The sequence below is a fragment of the Ostrea edulis genome, chromosome 3 (assembly GCF_947568905.1).
Source record: "Ostrea edulis chromosome 3, xbOstEdul1.1, whole genome shotgun sequence".
NCBI lineage: Eukaryota > Metazoa > Mollusca > Bivalvia > Ostreida > Ostreidae > Ostrea > Ostrea edulis.
The window spans coordinates 18,690,913-18,716,086 of record NC_079166.1 but is presented as its reverse complement, the minus strand read 5'-3'; positions in this window follow the sequence as shown (position 1 = coordinate 18,716,086).

Sequence of the window (25,174 nt, the reverse complement as noted above, 5' to 3'; positions counted from 1 at the left end):
CACTTGTAAATGGGAGGTTGTGAATTTGAGATCCACTTGTAAATTGGAGGTTGTAACTTTGAGACCAACTTGTAAATAGGAGGTTGTGAGTTTGAGACCCACTTAATTGTAAATGAGAGATTGTTAGTTTGTGAGCCACTTGTAAATGGGAGGTTGTGAGTTTGTGAGCCACTTGTAAATGTGAGGTTGTGAGTTTGAGATCCACTTGTAAATGGGAGGTTGTGAGTTTGTGATCCACTCGTAAATGGGAGGTTGTGAGTTTGAGATCCACTCGTAAATGGGAGGTTGTGAGTTTGATCCAGTTGTAAATGGGAGGTTGTGAGTTTGATCCACTTGTAAATGAAAAGTTGTAACTTTGAAATCAACTTGTAAATAGGAGGTTGTGAGTTTGAGACCCACTTGTAAATGAGAGGTTGTAACTTTGAGATCAACTTGTAAATACGAGGTTGTGAGTTTGAGACCCACTTGTAAATGGGAGGTTGTGAGCCACTTGTAAATGGAAGGTTGTGAGTTTGAGATCCACTTGTAAATGGGAGGTTGTGAGTTTGTGATCCACTTATAAATGGGAGATTGTGAGGTTGAATTCCACTTATAAATGTTAGTTGTGAGTTTGAGATTCAATTGTAAATGGGAGGTTGTGAGTTTGAGATTCAATTGTAAATGGGAGGTTGTGAGTTTGAGATCCACTTATAAATGGGAGGTTGTGAGTTTGAGATCAGCTTATAAATGAGAGATTGTGAGGTTGAAATCCACTTGTAAATGTTAGTTGTGAGTTTGAGATTCAATTGTAAATGGGAGGTTGTGAGTTTGATTCCCAGCAGAAGTCATTGGGAATTTGAAGTATTTGGTGACTGGATCGGCTGTGATTGGATCCTACGATTACTAGGCATCCGAAGAATTGAAGGATATTTGACAGATAAAGCCATGCAACTTGAGACGTCAATATTGTGACAACTATGAATTGCAGGACAGTAGGTGATATCAAGATTTACATACATTATACTGGTATTACTGTTGTTACATTGTGGACTAAACACTTATCTCTCTCTCTCTCTCCTCTCTCTCTCTCTCTCTCTCTCTCTCTCTCTCTCTCTCTGAATTGTAATCTGGATTTTGATATATGTATATTGCTTATAATGTGTATTTTGGGGACAAAATAATGTTAAATTCAAGGGGCTCTTTGAACCCTTTATAAACGGGTATCAATGGATACTTTCCTCAAAACTTTATTAGTCCCTTACCAGCAAAAGGGGACTTAGTTTCCTCTCCGTCTGTGCATTTATCTGTCAGTCACAATTTCATTTTCTAGATGTTTTCCACCATTTGATGTAGGAACTGATAATGAGTGTAAGAGTTGCTGATGCATATTTACAGATAAACTTTTCAGTTTCATCACAGTAGATTAATTTTTATGAGATTCATGGGATGTTGTGCTGAGTGTAATTTCTGGACTTTTCTCCTCTATGCTTCTCTTAGGAAACTGAAATTAAATATAACTTGTGATTAATCTAGTTAATAAATACAGATTTAACGTTTGACTTTAGTCTCGACTGACTTGCTCTAACAAAAATTGTAAGTCTAAGTTTCATGGTTGACTGAACTTCTTTAATTCTTATTCTGTCTGTAGTTCTCTGTAGACTTTTTATTGTATTAGAGTGATTTTATGAATTATGAAATTTTCTTTTTTATCATTTTACAAGTACTGTTAAAGTAAGATTATCCATTTAGAAAACTTCGTGAGTGACAGTGTGGGGCTGGATGGGGATATGTATTGTTAATGCAATTGTGGCAGTCAGACAGGTTCGATCACCGATGCTCAGATAGCTTAGTTTGTAAAGCTCCTGACTAGAGATTCAGGGGCCCATGGATTCGAATCCCGGTCTGGTCCATTGCATTTTTTCTCTTCCTGTTACATTTGCATGGTACCATATATCGGCCCAGGAACTGACAGGTGAAAATGACTGCCAGAGAATAAAGATCCTGGGTTGATGTTTTCAAGGTGTGAAGACATTTAAGGAGGGAGGAATGTAGCGGTCAACCAGGATTGATCAACGATGGCCAGATAGCCCAGTTGATAGAACACCTGACTAGAGATTCAGGGAGCCTTGGTGTAAATCCTGGTCTGGTCTGTTGCATTTTCTCCCTTCCTGTTACAAAATATTTACAGAATGCTTGATTTTTGATTGATTACAAATATAAGAATTCAACCAAAAATGAGATGTACATTTATAGATTCTGCATGTGCAGTGGTTAGAAAAATGAAGCCTTCAATGAAAAAATATGAAAGCCATATTGCCAAGTTTCGGCAGAGACCCAAATAACTAGAAGACCGTGAAAGTGGGGATTAGGTGGGTCACACATGACATTTGTGGTCGGACAAGCTGCTTGGAGGAACCTATTGGTACAACAAAAAGGAGGCCGACCAACATCTACATTTAGGAGGTTGGTTACTTGATTGTTTATTGTATATTGTTCCAGAAACTTTCACTCATATGGAGACATCACCATTGCTTGTGAAGGGCTGCAAAATTTAGGCCTATGTTCAGCGCTTACAGCATTTGAGTAGGAAGAGTTCTTTATCGTGCCATGCCTGCTGTGACTCGGGGCCTTAAAAACAACTTGAAAGATTACTTTCTACTAAAACTGCATTTTTTGACTAAATCAGATCCTCCACTTTTCATCCATATCAGATTTCTCTGGTGTTATTCCTCCTTCAATGTATGTTCTCTAATCTCCGATTTGTTTCATAAGAATTTTGGAAGGTTTTAAAGATATATATCTTGGTCCATTTTACACAGTCAAACTATGGACCACAAGTGTATCATCTGCAAGAAAGGTCCGGATTCGATTTTGGAGATTTACTAACCCAGATACATGTGTATTTGTCTGATCCGGACATTTATACAAGGTTTTAAAGAAGCCTGTTTATAAGTGATTGATGTTGTATTTTATCAATAATTTCTACTTTTGGACCGTTCTGTGAGAGAAGTGAATTCCATTAATTGTGTTTCAATACTCCAATACAGTTTACATTGACTAATCTAACTTCTTTTGATTTCACAAACCAACTTGCATAACTTGTTCTGGGATGTTTTGGTTTCTTTGTAAAACTAAGGAGGAACTTTTATTTAGTGTGAACATATTGACAATTGTGTCAAATATCTGAATGTCATACCTAAAAATTACAGAAAGTGTGAAATGGAGTTAATTAATTATCCGGGTGTACGTCAAGGGTGCAAAGACTTTGGTGACAAGTTGTGGAAATGAAGGAGTTCGCTCTTATCTCCTGTTAGCCTTTGATCGCGGGAATTTCAGCAGATTCACTGATGGGTCTGTTTATGGACTACGTTTTAAAACAATGACACTCGAATTTCGCAGGTGCGGGCTTTCACTTGAAATGTTTTAATAAGATATTCGTAGCTCGGATTAGTCAGGATACGACTTGCAGGGGATCGAAATAATTCCAGTATTTCCCACAATATGACCCAGCTGGCTGCCTGAACACATCACAATTTGTATGATGGATACACTTTCCATTTCTGAAATTTTAACACCTCTGGGCTGGATCGAGGCAATCAATCAAACGCTTTCCCTTGAAGCTTGAGCTGGTAAGGTAAATAATATTTAACCAAACAAGCCGATACTTTGGTCATCCAAATCCACAAGAGTGTTTGTCCAATCCTTTTCAACATAGAAACGAGGCCTGTAGATTGCCGGAGACATTCACCCAGGATGTTTGATATACCTAACGCTATCTCTCTGATGGGCTATCTGAGAGAGATAATCATATTTGAATCATGGCATTATCTGACAACGGCTTTCATCATTATCACAGTGACTGTTAAATCATTAAGTCCCCTGTCACTTAATGCTTCTTGTCATTTCTTCAAAATGAATTTAGTTCTCCCAGTTTAAACCATGTACATTCAATAGTCAGCCGTACAATATATATAGAAAGAAAATAAACCATGTACATACAGTAGTCAGCTGTATAATATATAATATATATATAGTAAGAAAATAAACCATGTACATTCAATAGTCAGCTGTATAATATATATATAGTAAGAAAATAAACCATGTACATTCAATAGTCACCTGTACAATATATATATAGTAAGAAAATAAACCATGTACATTCAATAGTCAGATGTACAATATATATATAGTAAGAAAATAAACCATATACATACAGTAGTCAGCTGTACAATATATATATAGTAAGAAAATAAACCATGTACATACAGTAGTCAGCTGTATAATATATAATATATATATAGTAAGAAAATAAACCATATACATACAGTAGTCAGCTGTACAATGTATATATAGTTAGAAAATAAACCATATACATACAATAGTCAGCCGTAAAATATATATAGTAAGAAAATGAAATAAATAGAGAGATGATAATATGGAAACTCAAAGATCCCCTTATTCCTGGAGGACAGGTGAATTTGTGTATCTTGTAGATAAACATAATGTTTTTCTTCGGTGTTTCACACCAGATTTGGTCAACAATTCAAAAAGAAGCAGTGTGAATGATTACACAATAAATCTGACTTTAGAAATTCTATAAATGTTATAGAGTCCAGGAACTCTTCTGTGAGAAATTAATTTTTTTGAATATGATATTTAGATAAAATTAATGAATGTCTTACACTTTGTAGTCAGTTTTCTAATTATGATGTCATAATTGTGAATAATGTTCCACAATTCTCCAAATCTCTGCCCAGTATGTGAGTTTTTTGATAAATGGATTTTAATTTTATAGGTCCGCATCACATCACCCCTACTATTTTTACGTACATAATAAATAATAAATATTTTTGTCATTTTACATATCATACAAGTTCTTCAAAACTGTGATGTTGAACTTGTAATGTGTTCCATATGAGATATTCAAAATTCCACTGAGAAAAAAAAATCAATATTATACATATTTTGCAAGAAATAGGAATTCAGAACTCTTCATTTTGGTGCCATCATTTTTCATATCGAGTAGACGAGAGCATGTGCATGTAATATCTAACTTTGTTAAACAACTATACCTAAAACTAAACGGACCACTTTCTAACTTTTGATATAAAGCTTTGGAAAGAGCAAATAATGATAACAGCCGAATCAACATTTTTATGCCCCCGAGATCGAAGATCGGAGGGCATATTGTTTTTGTCCTGTCTGTCATTCTGCAATTCTGTCTGAAACTTTAACCTTGCTAATAACTTTTGAACAGTAAGTGCTAGAGCTTTGATATTTCACATGAGTACTTCTTGTGACATTAAGACCTTTCTGTGGGTACCAACATTTTTGACCCTGTAACCTTGACCTTGGAGTTTGACCTACTTTTTAAAAGCTTTAACCTTGCTAATAACTTTTGAGAGTAAGTGCTAGAGCTTTGATATTTCACATGAGTATTCCTTGTGACAAGACCTTTCCGTTGGTACTAAACCTTTTGACCTTGACATTTGACCTACTTTTTACTTTAAAAAAAAAATTTGACAATGGTCATAAATTCTAAATGGTAAATATTAGAGCTTTCATATTGTACATGAGCATTTCTTGTGACAAGATCTTTCTACACGTACCAAGATATTTGTCTTTGTGACCTTGGCCATCTTTGGAATTGGCCATTATCGGGTGCATTTGTGTTTCACAAACACATCTTCAGTATATATCTGGGCTGTTACAATAGGTGCCCTCTTTTCAGTATATATCAGGGCTGTTACAATAGGTGCCCTCTTTTCAGTATGTATAAGGGCTGTTACAATAGGTGCCCTCTTTTCAGTATATATCAGGGCTGTTACAATAGGTGCCCTCTTTTCAGTATATATCAGGGCTGTTACAATAGGTGCCCTCTTTTCAGTATATATCAGGGCTGTTACAATAGGTGCCCTCTTTTCAGTATATATCTGGGCTGTTACAATAGGTGCCCTCTTCTCAGTATATATATGGGCTGTTACAATAGGTGCCCTCTTCTCAGTATATATCAGGGCTGTTACAATAGGTGCCCTCTTTTCGGTATATATCTGGGCTGTTACAATAGGTACCCTCTTTTCATTATTTTACACTTAACCAGAGACTCGCTGTCAAAGTACTTATTGTGCACCTTGTCAAAGGACTATTGAGTTCACTTAATCAGCACCAGTTTTTCTTGTTAGCTTTGAATCTTTGGGAAAGAATTACATTGAAGAAACTAGCACATGGCTAGAGTTAAAAAATGAGAATTTACAGGTAATCAGTTAGAAAGTGAAAATCCTGATAGCCAATGTCCTCAAATTAGAATACCAGCTCAATAGCATTAAATGTCCTGGAACTGTTGTAAGAATTCTGGAATATTTTTTAGTCTCCCAAACAAAATTTGGAGACTTAATTTTTTTTGGCTTGTTCCTATTCTTCCCTTTCTTGTTCTTTATCATGCCTAAAAATGTCTGCAGCCATTCTCTGTAATCCCTTGATGAAAGTATTAGATACCCAAGTATATGATGGGCCAATGTATTTAGTTGTGCAGAAATGTTTTTGTTTTCAGATTGAAGGGGGATAGGGTACATTTGGGGGGGGGGGGGGGGGGGGTCAAGTGGGGTTGGGATGTAACAGAGAACTCTATGTGGAAAAAATTAATTCGAAAATTCAACAAATATGACTTACAGATATGATAGATTGAGTCCTGTGGTCTTTGGACATGAAAAGAGAATGACGGCTTACTAACTAGTATCAGGGGCAAAGGACTCCTGTGAGTGACCTTGACATCTGAACATGAAGTGATATGATATTAGAGCCAAGACTGATAATGATGTGAGATCTTCAGAAATGATGAGAGGATACAAATTAGTATCTAGGTCAAATGACTCCTGTGACCTTAACCTTGGTCATGATAACTTGTATTACTTTAGAATAGAAACATGGGATCTTCAGAAATGATAAAAGGATGCTGTGACCTACAAATTAGTATCAAGGTTATTAATAAGTGACTCCAGTAACCTTGACTTTTTACACTTACTAAAATAAAAATGTGAATAAACATTCTCCAACAATTGACAAGCATGACCTACTCTTTATTTTAATGTCTCTCATTGGCATGGATTTTGTGCAAGGGACAGAAAAAGCTCAGTCATTATATAGCCAACACTTCATTTAGGAGAGTTTATAATCGGCAGAATATAATCATTATTTGTATTTTCATGTGATTTTTCAGTATTATCGTTTGTAATTCCTTCAAAATGGAATTTCTAAATAGTCAGAAATGTTAGTCTTATGGTTTTGGATGGAGAAAATAGAATATTTACTTGTTGACAGATCTTTCAATACATTAATTTATGCAGTTCTTTTATTCTAAACTCTTCATTAGAGGTTTGGAAAATTATCTTGTATGCAGTGGACCTTCAACATCACTTCTTTAGAGGTATCCTGCATGTTCTTTAAATTTTTACAATCATCTAAATTTAAGAGTCATTAACAGAATCAGTAGACTTTTAACCTTCTGAAAAACAATTTTTAGTTACATTTTTAAGATATGTAAGAATAAGAACTTTTGGAGAGTTTATTAACAAAGTACAAAATATTTAAAAACAAAATATCAAAATGTCATTTGATTTGCCAAAGTCAATGTTACAGGGGAGAGTTTTTATTAACAAAGAACAAAATATGGAAAAATAATTATCAAAACATCGATTGATTTGCCTAAGTCGATATTAGAGGAGAGAGTGTTTATTAACAAAGTACAAAAGATTTTTAAAGAAATATCAAAGCCTTGTTTGATTTACATAAATAAATGTCACAGGAGAGAGTGTTAATTAACAAAGTACAAAATAGTCAAAAACAAAATATCAAACTGCCATTTGATCTACTTAAGTCAATGTTACGTAAAGGAGAGAGTGTTAATTAACAAAGTACAAAATATCAATGCATAGTTTGATCTACTTAGATAAATGGTACAGGTGAAACATAACCAATTAGTACAAAAATATTACAATGGGTTAACCAAGGTACAGCGAATGATGACCATTTCACAACAACAGGGTTAACTCCCCTGTCTATAAACATATTATCACTTTGTCAAGTTTGTTACATTTACATTGTACATTGTAACATGTAATTTTAATCTAATGAGATTATGAATGTTGATTGGTGTTTTAGTAAAGATGAAGATGTACAGACCCTGAAGCGTACTACTACACCACTTGCATGGAACGAAACGAAACGATCTTTGCACGGAACGCTGAACGCTTTGCATGGAACGAAACGATTCTTGCACGGAACGCTGAACGGTTTGCACGGAACGCTGAACTGTTCGCACTGAATGATTTGCACGGAACAAAACGATTCTTGCACGAAACGCTGAACGGTTTGCATGGAATGATTTGCACGAAATGCTTCCCAGTTCCTGAACGGTCTGCACGATTTGCACGAAACAGTAGGCGTGGCTTGCATGCTTTGTGAATGATTGTGAATGGTTTACATGAAATGGTAGGTGTGGCCTGCACGCTTTAATTATCTCAGCCTGATTCGGGTCTTTACGGGAGTGATTAAACCATAATTTATATGTATAATACATGTACATGTAATGATAAACTTAGAAAAATGATTAAGAAAGAAATGGTAATGAATATTATACCTGCCCGACATGGTATTACTTTTGTTTTGATTACAATAATTGTGTTAAATGAACAAGAGATGTTTGTAAAACACATATGCCCCCCATGGTGCAAAATTGAAAAGGGTTATACACACACACATCATTTAATTGAGAGTAGTATCATCAATTCAAAATATTGAGCAGACAATATCTTCCTATGTCAAGAGTGGATTGACCATGTGACCTAAAAATCAATAGGGGTCATCAACTCATGAAGATGTACCAGTGTACCAAGTTTGATGTCTGTCAAGCAAAGGGTTCTCAAGATATTGAGCAGACAGTATATTCCTATGTACAGTATAACCCTTGACCTTTGACCACGCGACCTCAAAATCAATAGGTGTCATCTTCTCCTGAAGATGTACCAGTGTACCAAGTTTAATGCCTGTCAAGTAAAGGGTTCTCAAGATATGGAGCAGACAGTATATTCCAATGTCCAGTTTGACCCTTGACCTTTGACCATGTGATCTGAAAATCAATAGGGGTCGTCTTCTCCTGAAGACGTACCAGTGTACCACGTTTGATGACTGTCAAGCAAAGGGTTCTCAAGATATTGAATGGACAGTATATTCCTATGTCCAGTTTGACCCTTGACCTTTAAACATGTGACCTCAAAATAAACAGGGGTAATTTTCTCCTGAAGATGTACCAGTGTACCAAGTTTGATGTCTGTCAAGCGAAGGAATCTCAAAATATTGAACGGACAGTATATTCCTGTCTAGTGTGACCCTTGACCTTTGACCATGTGACCTCAAAATCAATAGGGGTAATCTTCTCCTGAAGATGTACCAGTGTACCAAGTTTGATGTCTGTCAAGCGAAGGGATCTCAAAATATTGAACGGACAGTATATTCCTGTCTAGTGTGACCCTTGACCTTTGACCATGTGACCTAAAAATCAATAGGGGTCATCTTCTCTTGAAGATGTACCAGTGTATCAAGTTTGATGTCTGTCAAGCAAAGGGTTCTCTAGACATTGAATGGTCAGTATATTCCTATGCCCAGTTTGACCCTTGACCTTTGACCATATGACCTGAAAATCAATAGGGGTCATCTACTCCTTAGGATGTACCAGTGTGCCAAGTTTGATGTCTTTCAAGCAAAGGGTTTTCAAGATATTGAGCGGACATTATATTCCTATGTCCAGAGTAGATTGACCCTTGACCTTTGACCTTTTGACCTGAAAAACAACAGGGATCCTCTTCTACTCATAACTAAGCCACATATGAAATATCATTATCATCAAGTGAATGGTTCTCAAGATATTGAGCGGACAACACATGGTCTACAGACCGACCGACCGACAGGTGCAAAACAATATGCCCCCTCTTTTTCAAAGGGGGGCATAATAAAGATTAATCAAAGACTGTCGGACATCAGGTAATGAAATACAAACACATCGAGAAAAAGAGAAAGACATGCAAAAACCTCATCGTTGTAGAATGAAAATTAATTAACTTGCATATTTATTTTATGCTCGTAAACAATATCTTAAATTAATTCAAATTGAAAGAACAAAGTTCGCTTCTGTTTCATTATATGCATGCATATCAGTCTGAGTGATCATAGTGTTAAAAAGCATGTGCAATTTGTATATTTTAAGACACTTTTTAAAAAAAGGAAAACCCAATTACACATTTCTTATAGAAAAAAAATGAATAAAGACACATTTGTATAAATGTACAGTAATGCAACAGATAAAATAGAGGTTCTCATCAGTTATGCCATCTCTGGGAGTCCGTCAACAAAAATTGTCACCTGTCATTACTTGGAACAAAGGGATCAATCAAAACAATTAGGATCTCCAAGCTCATTCACCTGTAACAGGGTACACCGTTGCTGTAGCAACAACCCCCTCTTCCGTCTTCTAACAACCCCTTCTTCACTCTTCTCACCACACCTATCTTTGAAGGCGACTTGAAAGTATCTGTTTTTCTCCCATAAGTATTATTTGAATTCTTTATGTGAAATCTGTTAATTTCTCATCGCATTTGACAAGTACATACATGCAGCAATGGTAAAAATAATTCTTTACATAGGAAAGTGGGCTAATATGTTTACAAATTTAAAATACAAGATATGTATACCTTCTGTGTTGAAATAACAAAGGAACAGTGAAACGTTATTTGAGAATTATAAAATCATGCTACTATAGAAAGTTTTTTTCCATCGTAAAATGGTTTTCCATTCTTTCGAAATCACTTGGAACAAATGAGTGATGTAAAATGTGATGTAATATATATATATATACATATATATGGCAGATTTAAGGGGGGGGGGAGCCAGCGCGCGTCCCTTTAAAATTTAAGGTGAATCGTGGTCTCTTGCTTAGGAAAGTGTAAACAATAAAAGAAGCAATAATTTCTTCCACTCTCGGAGAAATAAATGACAAAATCTTTTCCTTTTTTATTGAGTTATTTTATTAGAAGAAGCTACATTAAAAGAAAAACCTTAAAATCTGCGTCATTATATCAATTTCACCTCGTCAAACATGAATGAAAATAGTAAAAATGACTACATATGAGACATATTTCAAGTCCAATAAAATCTCTAACATCCAGAAGCTGCAGGCAGGGCTTCGACCTGGACCCACTGGGGGTCTCAAGGTGGCCCCCAAACCCCCTGCCTCATACATGTATAAAGCCCCCCCCCCATTCCTGGATGCCCCTATAGAAACAAAAGAAGATGGTGTCAACATAATATGGTGTGTGCGGAACTGCAGATTTCCTTTGTGTATTGCTTGTAAGAAAATTAGGAATGACTTTAAAACAATATTGGTATGATTAAACAGTTGATAATAATGACTATAGTAAAATTAAGCACTAAAATTTTACATTTATTAGGTTTTGGTCATTTTTGGGAGGAAGTGAATGTGGATTTTTTAATTCGTATATAATAATTGACGGAGGAATGCGTGAAAAAAAACCATACAAACAAACAAAATATTTATCGAACTCCCGTAAATGTGCTTTGTATCAACATTTTATTGATGATATTGATGTTCGATTATTGATTGACAAAACAGATATTAATCATGTATATAGCCTATAAAAAAATCTATCACGAATAGTGACTATATTTTATATCTGCACATAATGTATACATATGAAAGGGTCATCATAGTGGCTTATATTTCTCCAAAAATCTAGTCCAAATTTCAATCATCCTGTGTTAATTCGACTGTTAGAATTCATCCTAAAGCGAAGGTCGATTCCACCATTGTTCATATTCTTGGATAGTCCAGCTTTGTTTAAATTCAAAATAACTGATCGAATTCTGAGCGACAATCTACGTCCACCTTTCTTGAATGCCATAGCGGAATGACTTGCACGTTCTGCACGATTCTCGGGGTGTGGCTTGAACGGTCTGCACGCTTCTGTAGGCGTGGCTACTGCACAAAACGTTTCTTGCACGGAATGATTCTTGCACGAAACGGTTTGCACGCAACGGTGAACGGTCTGCACGGAACCGTGAATGGTTTGCACGAAATGAAACGATTCTTGCACGGAACGGTGAACGGTTTGCACGAAACGCTGAACGGTCTGCACGGAACGAAACAAAACGCTTTGGAGGTGTAGTAGCACGCTTTAGGGTCTGTAAAAACAATACAAAGTAATCAAGTATTATCTAGGTCCTTCCTATAGTGATTAACTATGGGTAACTTTTAGTTTTACAATTCTCCTACAATAGCAACTCCAAAGTCTCTTTAATTTAAAATAAAATTAGCTTTTTTTTTAATTGTTCAAGCTTCATGATTATAGCCATAACATGTCATTTTCTCGTACGTTTCCTGCCAAGATAAGGTGACGCAAGTCTGATTTTACATTAGGATCGCAAAATTTAGGATAATTTGAAAATATTGGTATTAAAAATTGCTTTGTATTAAAAATTGCTTTGTATCCATGTGGTGATGTTAGAACCCAATTTATTTCCATGATTGTCTGAATTCTCTCTTTTTGGAACAAACTGCAATTGTTTAGAAATAAACTATGGGGTGGGGGTAAGGGGGGGGGGGGTAGGGTATATATTGACCATTATTTGATAACACAATACAAGTTTTTGTCAATGACCATTTTAATGCAGATTTCTAAATCTTTTTAATGTTTTATTTTGTTGATTTCTAATACTTTGCATAGTGATTGACATAAAAAACAAACAAACAAAAAAAAACCACTAAAATTTTTAACTATCGATCTAAAGAATAGTGTTTTTTTTTTGGTAATTTTACAGATATAAGATCGTATGTCATACTGTCATTTAATTGTGTTTTATTCCTCTTCTTACCCTTGTAAAGCACCTTAGAGTAATTTGTTTTATAATATAAGGCACTGTATAAATTTTATTATTACTTGTATGTTATCTGCAGTCTACTGACATTTTGTGTGCATTCTGGGTAAATTATATGAATAGCAAATTAAACACTACGGTTACCCTGATTTCAATATCTTGTGTACGTTAGCTGTAATCCATGTAAATCTTTCAAATGAACAACAACGGTTTTTAATTATTAAAGGAAACCCACAATCTATGAATTGGTAATGACATTAATTTCAAGATTCTTACTACAAGAATAGTTTGTAACTGATTATCAAATCAGCTATTTTGTGTGACATTTTAATCAGTGGCACTTAATCCTGGTGGACACTGGATTAAGATTAGCAGTATCTCTCCACCTGTGATGATTAGGCCACACCCACACTTCAGGTAACCACACAGTTCCCAGGTGGACCTTTAAGTACTATTGTGTACCTAGCTTAAGGTATCCATTGTCTAGATACATAGTGTGCTCCTAATTAATCTTTCATTATCAAATATATTCATATCATATTCTCTGCAAAATGGCTAACATTTTCCCAACAACAAGAAAGATAAGTAAAATGCTATATACATGTAGTCGGATTTCAATATTCTGAAGTCTACCTGTATCGCTGTGAGTTCTAGACCTGAAGATAGCCAGATAATTCATTGGGTCCTTCAGATCATCGACATTGGGTGATTTTTTTCCTTAACATCTATTCCTATTGTATATTGAAGGAGATTTTGTTTAATTAATTTCCTAAGATACTTGTTTCATTGTTTGCTCCAGCTGATGTCTTTGAAATCGGCACTCGAATTTGATATTTGCCATTTCATTAACATCAATTTGCTCTAGGAGAAATGAAAGAGAGTGTTGTACTTGTGAGCAGGGAATGGTTTCTCTGCTGTTTCACTGTCGTGAAGGCCCAATCTTTGATTGTCTTCTGCAACTAAACTATGCCTTCGTCTTCAGCAAATGTCGACATTTCCTCTTCACACTGGGTTTGTTGACATTTTTTCTGCGGGATGATTTTAAAAATCTATTTTGTAGCTGACTTTCGCTATTTCCCGGCTCGAGGAAGCGTATGTCAACAGCTGAAAATATTTCTGGCGTGCGATCAGACTGCAGGGGATTAGGGATTCATTGATCCAGCCCTGTCTTAACCCCCACTCCACCAACTTCTAAAGCCCTCTAAATCCCACCTCCATCTTTTGATGTCCTGTCCTTTTAACAGATATACAGCTGAGCAAATTCATTTTCCATTCTCTTCTATGTTAATCATTTATGAAATTGAGATATGATATAAAAAAAAAAAAAGCAGTTAGCAACTATCTAAGCGAGTCGATTGTAGCAACTGCTTCTTAGATTAATCATGTTTTGCAAGATTGATTTTATTGTCTCGTAAAATGAGATTCATATGCATACATTAGGAGACACCAATCACATAAGGATTATCAAAACAATCGGTATTGATATAGTCAAACAGGTTTCTGATTTTTCCAGTTATTTGATCCACTTTCTCTTCATAGGACTGGATGACAAATATGGTTAATATTGAATGGATAGGACTGGATGACAAATACAGTTAATATTGAATGGACAGGACCTGATGACAAATACGGTTAATATTGAATGGATAGGACCTGATAACAAATACAGTTAGTATTGAATGGACAGGACCTGATGACAAATATGGTTAATATTGAATGGATAGGACTGGATGACAAATACAGTTACATGTAATATTAAATGGATAGGACCTGATGACAAATACAGTTACATGTAATATTAAATGGATAGGACTCGATAACAAATACAGTTAATATTGAATGGACAGGACCTGATGACAAATATGGTTAATATTGAATGGATAGGACCTGATAACAAATACTGTTAATATTGAATGGACAGGACCTGATGACAAATACGGTTAATATTGAATGGATAGGACCTGATAACAAATACAGTTAGTATTGAATGGACAGGACCTGATGACAAATATGGTTAATATTGAATGGATAGGACCCAATAACAAATACAGTTAATATTGAATGGACAGGACCTGATGACAAATATGGTTAATATTGAATGGATAGGACTGGATTATATGTATTTGTCCTGGACATGCCATTAAACTGTATCTGCTGTCATGGCCCTTGGTCTAGGGGAAAGAATGAGGTTACCCTTAAATGACAGTACCTCCATGTGGCCTGTAGCTGAGGCCCAGTACCCAAAAGGCTCCCTACCAGGGTCATGGCAACCTGCGTCTGATACCTCTGCCTTGTCATTGTAGGTACCTCTTGGGTGGGGAAAGGCTATGAGAGTATACCCAGACATTAAACCTTGGCTATGTGACATATAGTACCTTTGCCTCAGGGTCACCATTGGTTCAGAAGGGGCTAAGGGAGCAAACTCTAACAGAAAATCTCGAGTGCAGTCCCATAGACAGCCTATAGCGTTTAACTCAACACTTTTGGCAGCTGCTGCAATCGACCTGATCCTAGATGTACTGGCTTCACCTCTCCTCTGGACCCTACCAGCAAGACCAAGAGGGGGATTCTGATGCTTGAGCTTGAGCAACACAGTCTCTCTATAGTTCCACCAAGGCTAGCGTCAGTCGGTGCTGTCGGAGGAACATCGACAGCTGTGGTTGTAGAGGCTGATGTGGGAGTGGCATGCCCAGTTGCAGTTGTTGCTTGTGAACACAGCATCCCCTGATGTCCTCTGACTGTTCTTGCACTGGATGCATCTGTCTTCAGCAGCTTGTCTGAGCTAGGCCACAATAAGGGTTTTAGTATTCATAGCCTACTACCAGTATCCCAAACTGAGGGGGTTGGAAAAAAGAAAATATATGGCAGGCCCAGGAATCAAACCCAGGACCCCTGCATTACTAAAGTCAGGTACTCTAACCACTGAGCTATCCAGGCCAATCCACGGTCTACTAATTTGACCACATCCCTCCTACCTTGAATAGTCGTTGACCCCCAAATACAACAGCACAAGTTGACTGTCAGGACAGAACATGAGTTAGCCATGGTGGTATCTGTAACAGGAAAGAAGGCACTGTATGGCTGGACTGGGAATCAAACCCAGGAACTCTGCATTGAGTCAGGTGTTCTAACCACTGAGCTATCAGAGTTCTACAACACTGGTTGATAGGAGTTGCAATAACCTGACTCAGGTGAGGCTTATGGCCCAGGAGTATCCCGGTGTGGTATCCCCATGACATTTGCCATAAGTAAATTTAAGGAATTACTTGGTCTTGATTTCTTGAATGCTAAATTGAATAAACAACATATTATAGAATGATTATCTGCTTGCCTCCTGATTTTTGGCCTCGACAGGCTTTCTCCCGGGGAGAGAAGAGTTTCTCTGAGCAGTACACATGCAGTGGGAAGGTACTGTGCTCTGATATCGGTTATTAATGGCACACCTGATAGAAAGTTGACAAAATTTATCATAGTTTCCGTGTAATTAATGGTGTCATCCCAGCATGATCTGGGGACAAACACTATTGAAGTAAAATTTTGTACTGTGATATGAACTTGGGTTGGTCTGTCCACAAAAATGTCTGCAGAAGTTTGTTTTGTATAATTTCACATGGTTTTTCTGTGTCAAATCCCCTCCTCTTCTTAGGAATTCTTTTTATATAATGTTTAATTTCATGCTGAATTCTATTTTGTTGCTTTTGTTACTTAATTTTAGAGAAAAATAAAAAAAAAAAAAAAATAAAAAGAGAAAGAGAGAAACTTATTATTTTAGATAATGAAATATATGAATAAATCAAAATCGAGTTTGATTCACTATGATGTAATTCCAGCATCAGTGGTCCGTGATTCACATGTTGATAATGTCGTGTTTTATTGTTGTTAATTTTTCATTCACGATGGAAAGTTGACAGAGAAAATGATCTGCAGTCATGAATTGAAGGCATAAAAGTTGAAAGTCGATCGTTCAGCTGTCCTGACCAAATGACCCTTGTGGACCTGTAGTTTACAGTTCTTCTAACCCGGACTTTCCTTTGTGCCTAATTTGTCCTCCAGCTGTTTTTACGGGAAATGGCTTAGTGCTGAGAAATCCAAGTCCATGAATGACCTTATGCAGACAATCCAAAGGTCAAGTGATGTCATTTTCATTGGTTGCCCCCAGTGACCCCGCCTTTCTCCTACTTTCTCAATGAAAGGGGACATATTAAGGTGCGGGAAACACCTGCTTGGAGAATCATTAAAATCACTTTTCATGGCAATTTTATAAATCATGTATAATTTTACTAAAATTGAGGGACAGTCTCAATATTCTTTTTTCTTTCCTAATCCCACCATAGGCTAATTTCAATTTTTATCTTTAATTAATATAACAATTAAGACTGACTTCATACATCAATAAATGTCTGTTCATATGTAAAATTGTGTGGAGTCATGTTTTGAATTTGTACTTGTAATGATTTTTTTTTAATAAACATGTGTTAATTACTTTATGAATCATTGAATTTAAATTTTTCGCATTTATTCATGGCATTATTATTTTCTGTACATTTTGTACAAGTATTGTAACATACACACTGTTTACAAATTGAATTCCATTGTAAAATCAAGAATGCGAGCTTAATGACATGAAAATTACAGGTTTTTATTATTATTAGTTTAAACTTTATTTCATTTGAATAAGTCAACATATATATATACACAAGAAGTAATATGCACACAGGATTCGGAAACAAAATGTAGCAACTTATATTAATCTGTTTCCTTGAATTAACTTTGAATGGTAAATGTACATTTGCCCTTGTTGCATGACAAAGATTATTATTAGATTCTGAATATTTAGAATGGATTTACGAGGAAAATCATATATTATGCTGATAATATGCCTTATAGAACTACGATTTCTCTGAGCTGAATTTCAGAATCGCTGATTTTGACCTATACCCCTTAATGTAAAAAACCCATGAATTACCCGGGGTTTACGGAAAATAAAAGTGGGATTCTGCTTGTGGTCTCTTTCATTAAAATCGGGGGGCGATGATGATGGTCATCAGGTTTCACATTCAGGTTCACCTTTGTGAAAGCAATTTCACAGTGAAAGGATTTTAAAGTGTTCCCATCATTGTTGTTTAAATAAGATACAATTCTGTTAGTTTTATATTCATTTTGAGGTTTAATCGCACCTCAGCAGATTTTCGCCTCTTGGTTTGATTAATTGAGGGGAATGAGTTACAAATGGAACAAATTACTGTGGGGGGTGGGGGTGGGGGGGTGGTCATCATTCAAGATATGTCGATAAGAAAAATGTCTGTCTCGTTTGCTAATATTGGTGGGTTGTGCATTAAAATTGTACTTGTATGTTGTTGGTTTTGTTTCATTGGTTAAAGAAAACTTATTTTTTCATAATGTTTAAACCCCTGTTATATTAACTGGTAAACATTAAACCATACACTGTTCTGAAAAGCTTTATAGTATAATGTGGATGAAACCTGCCTGAAAATTTTGAATATACATGCAATGTATATTCTGATACTTCATATTGTGAAAGTATGAAAATGCATGCATGTCAGATATCTGCTTAATTTGTGCTGATTTGAAGTAAAAATTAATTAGGCCAAAGTCATCAAAGGTATTGATTATAATTTTTTTCAAAATTGAAAAATGTACTTGGCTATGCTGAAGACTATTTGTTATGGAGGAAAAACCAAGGGAAGTTTGTAATGTGCTGATCGAGCAATAAATTCTGACATTATGTACACTGTTAGCCCCCACCCCCCTAAAAAATCTCATAAGGGATCCTGAAGTACTATGTAAATAAATGTCAGTGACATGTATCATTAAAACATAAATATCAGTCTATGCAAAAATTTTACAAACTACATTGGATCATGAAGAGGTGTTTTCGCATTGGGCATCACAAATGAAGGGCCTCGATTAATCGTAAATTTTGGAAGAAATTATTTGAAAAATACTGTAGATTCTTTGCATGATCATATAATACAGAATTCTTGGATTTGCACAGTTCTTGTAATTTGGTAGTACTAATTAGTACTACTACTAGTTACTACTATTAGATCCTCGTGCAAGTCTTCAGCTAGGAAAATTTAGTTATAAAAGTTTTCCAGTTATTATCAGTTTAGAGATCAAAATTAATTAGGGGTAATAGAAAAAGTTGAAAGCGATTGTAATGAATAATAGCAATACAATTTCTTTGTAATATCATCTGGGCTGGATGTACTGCGATAGGTCTTAAGTCAGTCACTGAACTGCCAGAGGTGTCATCTCATATTTTTCTATTGTTCATCTGCCTACAGCTAACTTCAAGACATAAAATTCTGTTTAACATTTTATATACACCTATTTAGATGGAGAAAGTGAAACCTTGTGTCAGAATCCATTTAGCTCCAAAATACCCGTAAATTTCACACCTAGTTTAAAGTGAAAGGCTGAAATAGATTAACCTGTTATTAAAATATTCTGTTTCAAAATACCCTTATTTTTTTTTTGAAGAGCTGAATTGATGGGAATCGAGATGCATTACCGAGACCCCTTTTCTTCACACCTGCGATTCTATTCTGTGTTCCCAGAAAGTAGTTTTCACTGCAAGTTTTTTAATGTAAATTTTCGGTATATATAGATTTAGTTCTTTGAGATGTCACTATTCAGTCTCGTGATATATCAATAAAGAAATTTATACTAACTATGTAGTGTAAACTTTCATTGTAACTATGATCTATTGTAAAGTGTTTTTGCCTTTGATATCTTTAGAAATTGTTATGGTCATAGCCATTTCCTCATGAATACAGTGCAGTTGTGAACAATATGTGTTTGAATCTTGATGGAGATAGTATGTTTATTTTAATGGCTGTGAATTCTGACAGAAATGAAAGTAGAATGTAATTAAGATAGAGAAATTTTTTTTTTTCAATTTTGAAAATGAATTTCAGTATGAAGTACGACGCTTCACACCGGCTTATTTCATGAAGTATGTGTTAAGTTGAAATAAGTTTTTGTTGTAAGTTTTAGGTATAAAGTATAAATTATTAATTATTATATCATTAGAATATAATTATGTAGTCTTGTGATATTTTAAAAAAGAATGACTAAATGTCATATTTTGAACACTTGTAACAATGGAATATGTAAAATATTTTGAATTTGATTTGTTACTGCACACACTTTCCGTCTTCGCCATTACAAGAATGCTGATGTTGAAATCAGACTTCTGAGTCATTGCTTTTGATCTTTGAGCAAACATTTTCGAATGATGTGGTATGACAAATAAGGAAATCTGATAGATTTTCCATGTCCTGCCAGACTTCTGGTTTCAATGAAAAGTCCCGTGCAATTTTCATGTTCCTGATATTTTTCTAATTTTTTTTCTCCCCAGATTTATAGTTTGAATCCATTTGGTCCTTGGAGCCACCAGGCAGAGAATTATTATTTTCTGCCAAAAAGAAAGAATCTGTGGACAAATAGGTGAGTAGAACATTAATAACATGGCCACTCGTACAGTTTGATAGCACTAGCAAGAGTTAGCTCCCTTAAGCTGGTCCTGCAGTGCACAGAGCCCCATGCAGAAACTTTCCGAGTCTTTGTGTGGAATAGCCATCACCTGCTTTTTAATCACTGAGAATTAACTTTCACATGAGACACATGGATTGCATGACATAAATCCATTGAGTGGGAAATGAGACGTTTGGTCCAGTGGTCTTACAAACTTAATGAGATGCTTGTTCAAGTTTTACTTCCTTCACCGATAACAGACTATGAAATTAATTGCATTTGACTGAATTAATAAATTCTGATTAGCTCCACAGATATCATTTTCTGCAACCAAAAAAAAAAATCAAAAGATTCTAACTGGTTTTTTTTTATATAAAGTTGCCGGTTTTGACGATGATAAATAGCATGAAATCTTGATGGCAGCAGAAAAGTAAGAGAAAGTAATTTGATGCTGGTATTGAAACAAATTCTTGTCTAGTTAAATTTCTACCCAAGCTTAAATGCTTTTCATGTCTGGCTCTGTGTATTAGAAAAAAAGTGACTTTCCCAATGTCATAATCTTTTTCATTGGAGGTTAGAAAGTGAAGTTCATCCCCGGTATTTTTCTTTTCAATACCTTGAAATGATATGCCCGAGATTCTCTCCATGATGTGATAGAAAATGATCACTGTAAAAAAGGATGACAATAAATTGTCCACAAAAGTTTCTATAAGTAGACTTTCATGGAGAATTAAGTCCTTTGATATCATCAAGTGTTTAACCAGCTGTAAATTCCCCTTACGATGTCGACATGGAAGTGAGAATTTAATCCTCCCCGATTTTTCTTATTTCTAAACATGGAGGTTGTATAATTAGGCAATGTTTGTCACTGAGAGTATAATACGTAACTTTTCCCTCTCTCCAAAACAGTGATTAGAAAATGAAAATGTTTGAATCTAATAAAGACAAAAATGGCTTTGTCATTTGTTCCATCTTCGAAAACCCATCTGATTTTATGAAACATTTACAGCATTGTGACATCACCCAGTGAGGATGTATTTAATGTCAGGATATTGAATTTCGAATGAAAGCTGATCACTGATTTTCTTTTCATTTTCTGTCTGACAGAGAGAATTTTACGGGAAATTATATGAGTATTATGAAATTAATGACCCTAGAAAATTAGTCAAAGATTTTTGTTTCTCAAAGAATGATGCATTTCTTGAGAACAGGAGTGCTTTGAGAATATAAACATAGAATTTAATCTGAGGGGTGAATGAGTGTAGAAGTATCTTAATGATACAGAAAATAATTCAAAGGCTGGATGAAAATTGTAAAAGACAAAGGGAAATCGAAGTCATTACCTGAAGAGATCTGTAGCCCCTCCCCCTCTTGAAAACGGGAAATAAAACGAGATATTGTTACATTAATAGGGCACAGACATGTGTGTTTTGAAATGTGTCTGAGGAATTTTACAAAATTGGTCAGATTTTGTAATGTTTTCATATACATAGAGAATATTGCATGCTAAAATCCATATCATATGAGCCATTCTTAGCAAAAAGGGTCCTTAAGTATATTGGTGTTAAAATATGAACTATAGATAACATCCCTCAAAATATTAGAGCAATGTTGATTATCGTTAACATATTGCAGTCAATCAAAGATGACAACCAACCTGGGATTGGTAATCATGACCTTTTTCTTTAAAAGTATGCAAAAAATTACGTCACATTTTTTCATTATGACGTTTTTTGAAAAACATTTTTGGATAAGATAAGGGTCCTTTTTGCTAGGAACGGCTCATATTATATCAGCCTGAGTGGCCCCATATCGGCCCGAGGGCTGATATAACATATGATACAGATTTTGGCATGTTATATTCTATTTATCATATATGGCACTTTTTCATGCTTAAATATTGTATACGAATGCGATAGTGTTTTTAATGGGTTTTTTAAAATTTGATTTGGAGTCTCGGAGCTTATTTCATAAAATATTATTCTTTTTATCACATGCAACTTACTTTTGTGCATATAGGTGCATCAATGAATATTTGATATATTATTTTATTATGGTAAAAAAAATCTTGATACAATGATTTACTCTGGTAAAAATTAAGTACATTGATTTACTATAATGGTAAATCTTTGATACCTTGATTAACTGAGGTCAAAATTTAATACATTAATTGTAGTGACCTATGGTAAAATCTCCCATACATTAAGTTACTACTGTACATTGACACATTCATTTACCATGATAAAAACTTTGATACAGTAATCATTAAGAGAATACGTAATTTTTGGATTGATATATATTATGCATTTTTTTACGCGGATCTGATATTTTCGGATCAGTTGTTGATATCGGTTATTGTGACGTCGTCTGTATTGCGCAGTGCAGAATCGGCATAATCATTATTTATATGATAAAATATATGATTTCAAATGATTTGTGGTGAATTGGTTATTAGTATGCAATTAATAAAATATCAGGTGAATTTTGTGTTTTTGAAATGTTGAAGAAAATTCACTAAATCTGAAAGCTCCAAAATTTCTGTTCATTTGAAGAATTCACTTGTTAGATAAAATTGTGCTAGAAAAGAAAAGTGTTAAAATTTCAAACTAATTTTAAAAATCTACCGAATATTCCTGATGCCAGAATTACCTGATGTTTGGTAACCATTGCACTGAATTTGTCTGTGGTAGGTAAAACAAACATTTTCTCTGGAAATTTTGTCACCTTGGGTGAATGATGCCAGAAAATTACGCCCTCTTTAATTTCTTTTTTAATTTTCTATCCAGCAGTAAAAGTCAAATGTGTTTAAGAAATTTATGATATTTTTGAAGTTTAGAATCCTATTTAAAGAGATATGATATTTCATAGAATATGACTATAAAATAATGCAAAGCTTAATTGATGGTAAAGTGATACAACTGCTGTTTTCACAAATTTTAAACATACCATACTAGACACTTCATTTACATTTGGACAACGAAGAAAAGTTTCATCCATAAATATCATTTTAATGCAAGACCTTAACGTTTCACCTGTAGCATAAATTGTATTTCTAATTTGAATTTCTTAAAAAGAATTTCCATTTACGAGCCGGTACTCTGTAATTTGGAAAGGCGATACAAACGCCGTACCCTGATGCAAGTTATTCGCAGTAAAAGTGTCGAACAATTTTACACAGGAAACCGTGATTGTCTGGGGGGTTGAACCGTCTCGAGAAACTTGCGGAGCCTATGCAGCGAAATTTGGTTATTTTGGATGTCAGTTTCTAATACCTGACCCCATGTAACCCACCCTTAAGCATCCAAATTTATCTCTTTCAATGAAGTGAAAGATGAGATGAAAGTGACAGGTGTAAATTTTTACCTGTCTCATTTCTCTCTCAAGTTCTTAAGCTAGAGGCGTAACTTTATCGTAACTTTCACACAGGAATTCATGACCTGATGGAGGAAAAGTGTGAGAACCGGGTATTCTGCTCCAACGGTCACTTTCAATACTTCAGCGAAATTGAACAAATTTCACCTGAAAATAGAACACAGTGAACAGGCACAGAAACAGTTTTCAGAATTCCCGTGTTTTTTTTTCTTTAGGATCACTTCAATATCTGAGTTATGAAATTAATGAGATAGAGGAATTAGATTTTTTTTTAACCTTGTGAAGTCTTTGTACAACCTGGAAAATTTATTATAAACAAATAAAAGTTTGTGAAATGATTGTCAACGTGAAGGTTCATCAGTAAATATCATGTGTCTTGTAATGATGCCCAGTGGTCATTCATAAAAAAACTTACTATTTAATAAGTTAAACTTTTTGTCTCTGCCTTCTCAGATGAGTACCACTAGGCCCTGAGTAAGAACACAAATTTTATCACCAAGGTATATATACACATGTACTTCGTTTTGCTCATTCAGAAATTGCAGAACATGCAATTACAGCATGTTAAAATTTTCATTTTATCAAGGTCTTTTTGTGAAAAGGGCCATTATTATATGAATATGTTATTCTCATTTTTTATTCAAAATATAATCTCACTTCAGAATGAGATGGGATGAGATATGTCCCTCTCTTTGGGATGAGATGGGTTCCTCACATTGGGATGAGATTTGTACCTCACTTTGGGATGAGATGGGTTCCTGACTTTGGTATAAGATTGGTCCCTCACTTTGGGATGAGATGGGTTCCTGACTTTGGGATGAGATGGGGTTCCTCACTTTGGGATGAGATGGGTTCCTCACTTTGGGATGAGATGGGTTCCTTACTTTGGGATGAGATGGGTTCCTTACTTTGGGATGAGATGGGGTTCCTCACTTTGGGATGAAATGAGTTCCTCACTTTGGGATGAGATGGGTTCCTGACTTTGGTATGAGATGGGTTCCTGACTTTGATATGAGATGGGTTCCTGACTTTGGTATGAGATAGGTCGCTCACTTTGGGATGAGATGGATTTTTCCTCAAATTATAGAGTTATATATTCATAATGGACACCAAGATTGCCATCTCATTGCATACAAAACTTGGTTACCAGTTTAATATCTATTCTTTGTGTATTAAAATAAGGTTTGAAATACAAAATTTGTAGAATTAAATTACAAAGACCAAATTAAATGCTGTTATTTATTCGGTTTAATATTACATGTTATGAATGTACTCTGTGAATTTGCAACACGTCAAAATTGAATTGAAATCCTGATATGTGCAGTGTTGCTCGAGTTTGCACTGAAATTGTATGCAAATATATGATTTATGGAAATTCAGC